Raw genomic sequence first — 9,966 nt, 5'->3', positions numbered from 1 at the left:
TGCTGCACAGACACAGAGGCAGTCCCGCCTCCAAGGGCTTAGAATTTAAATCAACAACACACAAGGGCTGGGAGATAGCTGGGGAAGTGAGGCACAGAGAGGCTGGTGACTTGCCCTGGGTCACACAGGGAGTCAGTGGCAGAGTAGGGAATTGAACCATGGTGTGTACCTCAGGACCCTCCGCCATGCCCCTGAGACATCCTGTTAGATCTGTTCCAACAGAGGACACATCAGGTGTCAGGTTGGCTCTTGGGGTGGAGGCTGGGAGGTGAGTTCTTGCCATCACAAATTCACACATAAAGACATCAGAGGCCTCAAGTTAGCACCATGTCACCAATCCAGCCCTGAGGCTGATGGATCATGGGCCTCCAGCAGGAGGAATTAAAACGATACCATCTGCAGGTGGAAAAACCCATAGGCCATGCTGGCAAGCCCTGCAATGCTCCAAGAAGCCTGTGAGTGGGGAAAGCCCCAGATTTTCCTTCCACTTGTAAATAGCAGGGCTCAGTCCGTGTGCCAGTCCCAGAGGGACCCTGCGGACTGATGGGAGGGGAACAGCCCATGCATTGGCTCCAGGGGGCGGAGCAGCACCTGATGCAGTGCAGGGTTCACAGTCAAACCAGGGATCTTCCCTCTTCTCCCACAACTTGTCCTCTGCTTCTGCCTGCAAGTCCCCTGCATGTTCACTTCCCACTAGAAAGGGCCCAGCTGCACTAGCCACCCAGGGAAGGGGACAGGTGGTGCTTGGTTAGCTGGCTGTGATGCAGTTATCTGGGTACTGCAATATCTTTCCAAAGCAGGCTGGGCAGCATAGCGCCAGTGGGCCCAACCCAAATCCACTGCAGCCAGTGCCAGACTTTCCATTGGCTGAGGACTGAGTCCTAAGTGTACATAGCTGGGTTTTTATTGGCTGAATTCTAAGGCCTGAGACTCAACTGGGCAAATAAATGAAACAGGTGTCAGCTCCCAGTAAAACTCCACTGAGAACAAGAGCCTGTCTGTAAAGAGAGCGCTGGGGCAGCTGAGCAGGCTCTGTGGTCCTCAAAGATTGCAGGCACCAACTGGATTCCAGCTGGAAATCAGCATCAGCTGAGCTGGGCCTTTGTTTGTTTTGTTATTTGCCATGGGACCATCACAGCTGCCCTTCACCACAAATAAAGGAAATAACATTCAGCTCCTTCCCTGCTGGAAGCCCAGTACACACACAGAGGAATCTGGCCTCATGCCCTTCCCTCTTGAAGAAGGCAAGTTATTCTTAGCCCCATTGGACAGGTAAGAAACCTGAGGCACAAAGAAATTAAGAGTCTTGCCCAGGCCCAGATGGTGAGTCAATGGCAGAATCTCAAACAGAGCCCTATGCTCTGATCTCTAGCCCATAAAGACTCTGGACAGGCCAACAAGGAAAGAGTCATTGGGAATCAGGTGTCGGCTAGGAGTGGCTCGGTAGCGACAGCAGCGGGGCCCTGCTGTGAACACACAAATCTTTCCAGCTACAAGGCTTATAGAGAGAGAAACAATCACTTGGGCTTCTGTTGCCATGGAGCCCTCATCCCAGGGCAGCTTTCTGACACAGACCATCTCTCATTAGCAGCCGGCATAGGCGAGGAGGCAACTCTCTGCTGTTTTTCCCTGGCTGATATTTTGGGGTCCTGCAAATCATAAGAGCAGCTATGGGTAATTTCAAAGGTCCATGAAAAACATTCCAGACTCCTCTGGCTTGGGGCCTATAAGCAACGATAGCTGTTTGCTTTACTGCTTCCGAAACCAGGCGCTTTTCTGAAGGGAAGGCAGGGCTTCTACGCCCATTGTGCTGCTCCACCACCTTCCCGCCCCTGCCTTGCTGCCCCCAGAGCCAGACTTCCTGAAAGCCATCGGGACGATTCTTAAAACTGCAGTGTGCAACAAAGGAATCACTAGGAGTGGGCACCCGCATGGGGACCTTCCCAGCTTTGGGTGGACAGAAGTGACTTGGAACAAGCCCAGACCCTCCAGTCGCTGCCCAAGGCTAAAAGCGAACTGTAAATACATACTTGTTCAGTTTCCAAAAGGTCAGGAGAAATGGCCTCATTTCCAGTTTCAGGCAGAGGCAGGAACCCGGATGCTGCAAAACCACGAGTCAGTCCTCAGGAGATTCCCCGCCTGACTTTGCAGAGCTAGATTTAAGAAGCCTGGGCAGCACTTTACAAACTCACCCTTGCAGCTCTGCTAAGGAGATGAGCTCCATTCTGCTCTCTCTCTGGTGAGGAAACTGAGGCAAAGAAGTGAAGTGACCTGCCCAGACTCAAGCAGTGAGGAACCAGGAACAGAACTTGAGAATCCACACTCTGGATCCTCTGCTCTAACCCAGCCTCTAAACCTCTTGGTTCCTAGCCAGATTCCAACCCCTTGAATTTGCCACTCGCTAGGCCAGTTTGCACATCCCCAGCTGGGAAAGCTGCACTGCATGTGCCGGCCTCAACACGTGAATTTTTAGGCCATAACTCGTGGATTTCCTGTTCTGTCCTATTCTAGTGCAGCGATGGCTGCAGAAAGTGGGGAGGAGAACTCTAAACAAGGAAGCAGCATCTGGGCAAAGGCAGCCGTAGCAACTCCGTGCAGGCCTGTTCTGAAACTGCCGGCTCATCAGGCTTTGGCAAAAGGCTGCCTGTGTTTTCTGCAGCTGATTTCATGTGAACTAGCTGTTTCCCTTTTAACCTCCTCTGCGGCGTCCTTTCCAGATTGGCACAGCTTCCTCCCAGCTTCAGGGAGGGTGCCTGCTGGAGAGGCCGGATTGTGTCTCATGTCCTGACCTTTCCTATCACATGGAGAATGAATTTAACCCAGTACTGGCCAGAAGCAGAATACAAACTTCATGATTTCTCTCTAACGCCCATGATTCCATAGCTCCCCATGCCCTGCAGAAGGGTCTACGCCTCTCGCTGAGCCTCCAGATCCATTCATAGTGGGTGAATGACCTATTCTCCAGTAATGAATCTTCTCAAGTCCCGGGGGTCGGCCCTTCCCGGTCACATGTAGAGGTTTCAGAAACCCTGACGTAGAACGGGTGTGACGGTGCCCCCCATAAGGCTTTATGGAAATATGCTTATGAATATATATGACATAACTGGAATATGTTCTATGCTACATATGCCATGTAACATATCTCTGTAAAGGTTATGATCTACTGAATCTATCAATCCTATTTGTATGCATGTATCATTTTTTGTATTCGAAGTTATGAATATTGGCCGTGTACTGGCTTGATTTCTAAATAACCTTAGTAGAGCATGTGGTCAGTTCCTGGAGAAAGGACTTCACAAAGTTAAGTGCTCAATCAAGAAGCACTTAAGGAACAGTGCATCTTGGAAGGCTCCAGTCCACATAAGAAGTCTTCCTGGAGATGTTCAAGATGCCAGGTGGGCAATGGCTTCTGTCTGTAAAAACTGTGAGTCTTGCATGGACCTGTGATTTGCCCAGGCGACTCCAGAACTCCACCTTGGAGCTGGACTTTGCATAGGAGAGAGGAGGGGGTCTCCACCCACAAGAGAGTCTATTTAAGACCCCTCCATTTTGTCTTCAGCTGGCTAGAGAGAGAGCCTCTCCACCCCCAAGAAAGAAACTGGAACAAAGGACAATAACCACAGGGGGTGTGAGTGATTGCTGGACCCGGACTAGAAGGAGATTAGTCTGCAAAGGGAAGCTTACTGGAACTGGTGAGGTTTTGTCTGTATTCAGTTTTATTAGACATAGACTTGCGGGTTTTATTTTATTTTGCTTGGTAATTCACTTTGTTCTGTCTGTTAGTACTTGGAAACACTTAAATCCTACTTTCTGTATTTAATAAAATCACTTTACTTATTAATTAACCCAGAGTATGTATTCATACTGGGGGGGGGGGGCAAACAGCCGTGTATCTCTCTCTATCAGTGTTATAGAGGGCGAACAAACCTGAGTTTACCCTGTATAAGCTTTATACCGGGTAAAATGGATTTATTCAGGGTTTGGGCCCTATTGGGAGTTGGGCATCTGAGTGTCAAGGACAGGCATGCTTCTGTAAGCTGCTTTCAGTTAAGCCTACAGCTGTTCAGGGACGTGGTTCAGACCTGGATCTGGGTTTGCAGCAGGCTAGCGGCTCTGGCTCAAAGCAGGCAGGGCGCTGGAGCCCTCAGCCGGCAGGGCCGGAAAGCAGGGGCAGAAGTAGCCTTGGCACATCAGGGGGCGGCTCCCAGGGGGTTTCTGTGACCCAGCCCGTCACAGGGGGCTCGAGGCTTTGTGGGAGGTGGAGACGGGACAGTCCTGGCTGCGAGGCAAAGCGTGACTCTCCTCTCGGACAGGATTTGAGTGGCTGCCGTTCCAGCCAGCACCAAGGAGTTCTTTTTAAAATCTTCCTTGCGGCCCAATTCAGGACCCAGGTTAGTCACAGGGCTTAGCCACCCTCACCCTGTTCCCTGCCCCCGACCCCAGGGAGGGGGTTTAACACCCCCCCCCATTCTGGGCCCTCCCCCCATGGGGAGTCTACCCCCTCCCCCATGAGGCCCCATTCCCAGTGAGGAGACCTTTGACCCCGCCCGAAGCACCACCCCCTCCGTCCTTGCGTGCAGCGCGCGCTGCGCCGGAGGCCGGCTCCCGCGCGGGGCCTGCCGGGAGTTGTAGTCCCCTCCACCGCGGCGGCCAATGGGCGGAGGCCGCTCGCGGGACTGCGTCTCCCAGCAGCCCGCGCGGCAGGCGGGAGCCGGGGGCCTGTGGGGCGGTGTCGCAGGAGGCGAGGCGGCGCGGTCGCGGCAGCGGTGGAGGCCGCGGGTTCAGCCGGAGCCGGTGAGTGAAGGGCCGAGCGCCGCCCCCGCCCCCACCCCGCGGGGTCAAGGCCGCGCGGGCCCGGCCCTGAGGGGAGCGTCCCGCCGGGCCCGGCCTGGGCCGCTATGGGGCGGGGCCCCCTCCGCGGCCCCCCACCCCCCGAAACCAGCCCCCGCCCCGGGCGGCGCCGCGTGGCGGCTCGGTGCTGGGCCCGGGCCTGCGCTACGGGCCGCTGCGCTGGGCCCCAGGCTGGAGCTCGCGCTGGGGACGGGCTCCCTGAGTCACCGTGGGCGGCCTCCGGCCTCCCCCCTCCCCGGGGGGGGGGGGGATAACGCGCTTCGCACGCGGCCGCGGAGGCGCGGGGGGGGGGAGCGCGAGTAAGGCCCCGCTGACCCCAGCTGCGGCCTCCGCCCGCGGGCCCTGCGCGAGGGGGGCGGGCCGCAGCCGGCCCCGGGTTATGGCGCAGAGGCGCTGATGGGGCGGCTGCTTTCCCGGTCTTCTCCCCGCGCCCGCCGTGCAGCCCCCGCCCCACGCTCACCCCGTGGCCCTGCGGGTTATACCGGCCCCGAAGCCCCTTTGCTGTTGGTGCAGCTGCCTGGGCGCTGGGGCGTGAGTCGGCCGGCTGGGAGCCTGGAGTCGGGCGTCAGAAAACCTCTCGCCTCGGCAGTGTCCCCTGTGGGACTGGTTCACAGCCGTGACCCCCGGAGATGCAGCTGCCTGGTCGGAAACAGGCAGTGGAAGGGGAGCCTAGAGCACGAGGGGCAGGGGAGGAACAAAGTCTGAGTCCCCCTTGCTGTTGAAAAAGAGGGCGAGCCCGGTGACCGGCTCCGTGTTAGTAACTGGGCTGCAACGTGGGTCGTGGGTTGTAACAGGCTTTGCCCGGCCAGCGGTGATGGGGCATGAACTGTTCTACAACCGGGTTTCTCAGCCCCGCCGGGTTGTGACCTGAAATTGGGTCGCCAGAAGCTTTCGTGGTGTCCCGTGATGGCTGCTGTGTCTCTGGTCCCACGGGGCTGCCTGGAGTGGGCTGCCATCGTGACAATGAGCCCAGTTTGAGTGGTGCTGCAGCCCCAGATGTTGCAGTGCCTGGAGTTGCAAGCCAAGTCCAGTCAGCCCTTCAGAACCAGAACTGCCACTACAGGGGTGGGGTGGGATGGGATCTGCAACCTGACACCTCTCATTACCCCCCCCCCCCCCCGCCTGTTTACTGGCTTGCGATAGACTATCAACATTTATAAATTGGTCCTGAGCCAAAAAAGGTCGAGAAACCACTTTTCTAGAAGATCTGTCTCCCTTGGAGGGATATAGGCAAAATCGCTGAAGATAATATTTAGTCAGTGCCAATGTAATGTTATTAAAATGTTAAATTATTTAACATGTATACTGTAGTATAGTCTGAAGGCCATAACCAGGTTGGGCCCCCTTGTGCTAGTCACTGTATGAACATCTGATAAAGGACTCCTGGTGACATGGATGTGAAATGCTGTGTATTCCACTTCCAGTCCCTTGGGAAAATGGGATTCCTCAGAATAATTTAGTAACCTATTGTTTAGAGAGACAAGGTGTGCGAGGTAATATCTTTTATTGGACCAACTGCTGTTGGTGAGAGAGACAAACTCAGGCTACACAGAGCTCTTGCTGTGGTCTTCTGTGTAGCTTGGAAGCTTTTTCTCACCAACAGCAGTTGGTCCAATAAAAGATAATACCTCACCCACTTTGTGTCTCTAATATCCTGGGACTGACACAGCTACAACAACAACAATGCATATACCCTGTTTCCTGATCTGATATTCAATAATAAATACTAAATTTAGTTGCTGAAGCAGAATGTAATTATGCCAAATATTTATCCTTTGACTTTTCCCTGCCATGTTTAGAAGTTAAGGATCTATAAAACTGCAGAGAATGTGGTGGTTGTAGTGGAATTTTACTCTAATAACGCTATTTTGTTGTAAGTCTCATAATCATACTCGTACCTTCTGTATAAGAGGGCTAAAATGGACAAGACTTTTATCTAAGACCATCTAAGACCACCATTTTTGATAAACTGGAAGGGACATCACAGTGATACGTTGCTTGCTTTGCCCAAAGACTAGATCTGCTCCCCTTCTAGACATTGTTATTCAATGAGCTAGAACGCTAAGCTGGAGTTTCCAGCAGTGCAGTATGTTGTCACCAGGCTGTCTGGCTATCCAGCTTCTAAATCATTTGTTTCTGCTTTTAGAAATGGCAAAGTTTTACTTTGTAATGACTATAAGGATTATTTTGGCAGACGTATTTAATGTAACCTGTAAAAATATAAGACAAGCTGGACTCCAGCTTAACTGGGCTCACTCATGTAATTTAGACCTGGAACTTGATGCTCCCCAAAGCTGAGGCCAGTACCTTCACCCTTTATCTAAATATAATAAATTTATATTTAAACCCATTCCTAACTGACAAGTGCCTAATATGGGCTTTGTCATCACTCTTGCCTTCTGCCAAGCCTCTTAGTGTTCCCTTAAGTTGAAGGTGATGTGACAACCACTCTGTGGGGCAAGCTCAGAAGGAACGCTGCTCTGAATATGGCAGGTACTGAAGATTCATGCCACCTCAATACATCTTTCTTATGGGGTATCTGTTTGCTTTAGACTTGTAAACCTGGACCCAGATAACTGTTTATAAGCTCAGGAGAATGAGGTTTGCAACTGCTTTGTATAGCATCATTTCTCACTAGACTTCTGCTGGGATAGGAGACAGATATTCCAACATGAATCTTCTGATAACCCCCAGGAAAACTGTGTTTCTACTCAGAGAGAAACATTATGGGCAAACTCACTGAATAGAACAAGGAGCAAAGTACTTTGTGACATAATAGATTGAGACTACAACCGTTTGCCCGCTTCATAAAACTGACCAACTTGTGCCAGTGCTAAGACACGACAGTGATGGGTGCTGTATGCTAACTCAGATAATTAAATGCAGGGAGCGAGTCCTCTGCCTGGCTTTGCAGCTGCTTCAGTCTTTGTGGAAGTGCCAAAACAGAGTGCTTGTTGGTGTGAATATTGAGTCACAACAGCAGATGCAATGCCTGTGTTCTTCTTGTGTGCTTTTCCTCACATTATTGTTTGGCAAAGGCAGTTACTTTTTTTCCCTCTTCCCTCTGGCACCAAAATCAGGGAGCTAGTGTGCATCCTTATGGTGATAAGCATAATGTATGTATCTAGTAAGATAGTAGGTACATTATAGTGTTAAGGCATGCTGTGTATGTGTATAGCCATCTTGTCAGTCAGATGCTGGTATCAGGAGAGCTGCTTCTGTTTGTCCTGTCTGTTGCTATGAATTCTGACCCTCTTTGCAGTCCAGGAAAAGGGATGTACAGTATTTCTCAACAGTTGGCTTGTAAACCTTAGGCCTTCAGAATTTGCTGAAGGAATCTGATTCCTCCTTTTTGTGACTATCTAAGTGCTTAGATATCACAATGAAAGGCCACTTAGCGATACCTGAGATAGAACAGGCAAGAACTAATCCACTGGGAGAAAGCAAAGCAGTGTGAGGAAAGGGCTGAGTAAGGAGTGGCATTGTCACCTGCTCTGATATAAGGTCAGTTGGAAAGGCATGTGAAGCAAGGTAGTTATTCTGGAGAGTCATGCAAAATGTATGTTCTTGAAGCACAGAATACTTCAAGGAGTTCTGATGCCTTGCCATAGTTCAGCTTTTCTTGGAATCTGTTTTTCCTCCTGTTCCAGCAGCATATCTACAGTAGTACAAAAAGTAGTGCTGGTCTCTCTTTTGCCAGCTACAGAAGACACTATGCTGAGAGCCAAGGGAGAAGAGCTGTCTCAAAAAGTTTTGGAGAGTGCCATTATAGACACTGCTGGTTATGAGACTTATCTCAAAGCCGAGGGACCAGTGACCTTGATCAGTTTTTGAAATATATTGATAGTTTTAACATCTTGAGTCACTGTACTTAGTTATCCCTGAACAAATCTTTTCCGATCCTTTAAGATTAAGAATGTGTCATTAACTTATGAGGAGTAATTCTTCCTGCACTGAAGGGAGAATGTTCAACAGCTCTGGACTAACAGTTGTGGTGTTATACAGCTCTGTCTTCATCCTGGGTTTCTCTCTGCTGGAGGAGGCAAAGTGATTGTTCCACTGCAGTGCTGAACAGCATGTAATAAACAGTGAAGATGCAGAAGGTCTTATCACATGCTAATGGGAAAACCCAAACTGGTGTGCCTGGGCAGCCAAAGTGATTTCCCGGTAGCCTTGGGTGTGCACCTTCCTTCTGGGAAGGAATAGCAGGCTTGAAGAATGGGTAATTGCTGTTCTGAAGGCAGAATGACAGCGCAGAAACATTTTGCCAAGCTCTCTCTCCTCCTGTTCATAGCCCTGTGTTCTTATTCACCGTCCAACTCTGTGTAAGGAGACCAAATCTGATCTTGTAAATATGGGCCCGTATAACTCCCCATCTAGTGCCTTTTTAAAATATTTGATGCCTAATGTGCTCCTGAGCTATCTGGTAATCAGTGGCTGGCTGTGCATTGGCAACCATCAGGTACAAGTTCTAATTTATGTGTGGGGTGGATAAAAATCAATGATTTTTTTTTTTAAATTGGGTTTTTTTTTAAATTGGGTTTTTTTGATAAAATGCTTTTTGAGGGGAAAAAACCCTATCTAAAGATGGTTTTAATTAAGATACATTATAGCTCAAAAATATCTCATCATGGAATAGGGATTATAAATTGTAATTCTATAGAATGAGACAATATATTCATGTAATGCTTAAGAAAAGGTTTGTAAATGAATTCCAATAGTTCATGGATTAGGGACCTAATCTTATGGGATTCCAGGGGCTTCTGTATAGATTATTTAGGTTAATTTTTCTATCTACCCAGTGGGACTCAGTGCTCAGTCTAGAAGATGCCATCAGAGAGGCTTAGTTTTGAAGTTCTCAAACTGTGGATTTGTGTCTCTGGAGATAACATGCTTGTTAACAGGAAAAAAGGCTTTTAAGTAAATAAATAAAATATAGAGGTGAGAAATAACAGACCTCAACCCTATTGTCCCTCTGCAAATTTGTGTACACAGAGTCAATCCCTTACCTCTCTCTAAAAGTGCAAAGTTTCAGAAAGTTCAATGAATAGAAGATTGTTGGGCACGGAATAGGTCTGGGCAAGGAGAAGAAGTCTGGAGATAAATGTGAGAAGG

At 50.1% G+C, this 9,966-nt stretch overlaps 1 protein-coding gene across 12 annotated transcripts in view; it reads left to right on the top strand.

Annotated features, from left to right (window-relative positions):
* Window positions 1–1,189: 1,189 nt before the first annotated feature.
* The window catches only part of THRAP3 (thyroid hormone receptor associated protein 3), a 73,819-nt gene continuing 65,042 nt past the window's right edge, over window positions 1,190–9,966 (top strand). For 9 of the 12 annotated variants that reach the window (XM_037882058.1, XM_037882056.1, XM_043532302.1 and 6 more), the window contains exon 1: window positions 4,642–4,794. The gene's annotated coding sequence lies outside the window, so the exon portion shown is untranslated. Of the gene's footprint in view, window positions 1,273–4,585; window positions 4,795–9,966 lie in introns of those variants that run through there. The other 3 variants (XM_043532303.1, XM_037882054.2, XM_043532304.1) reach the window with 3 other exon arrangements.

Source organism: Chelonia mydas, chromosome 19, assembly GCF_015237465.2.
Source record: "Chelonia mydas isolate rCheMyd1 chromosome 19, rCheMyd1.pri.v2, whole genome shotgun sequence".
Lineage (NCBI taxonomy): Eukaryota > Metazoa > Chordata > Testudines > Cheloniidae > Chelonia > Chelonia mydas.
The sequence above is the reverse complement of the archived record's forward strand: the minus strand, read 5'-3'. Positions and strand labels throughout refer to the sequence as shown.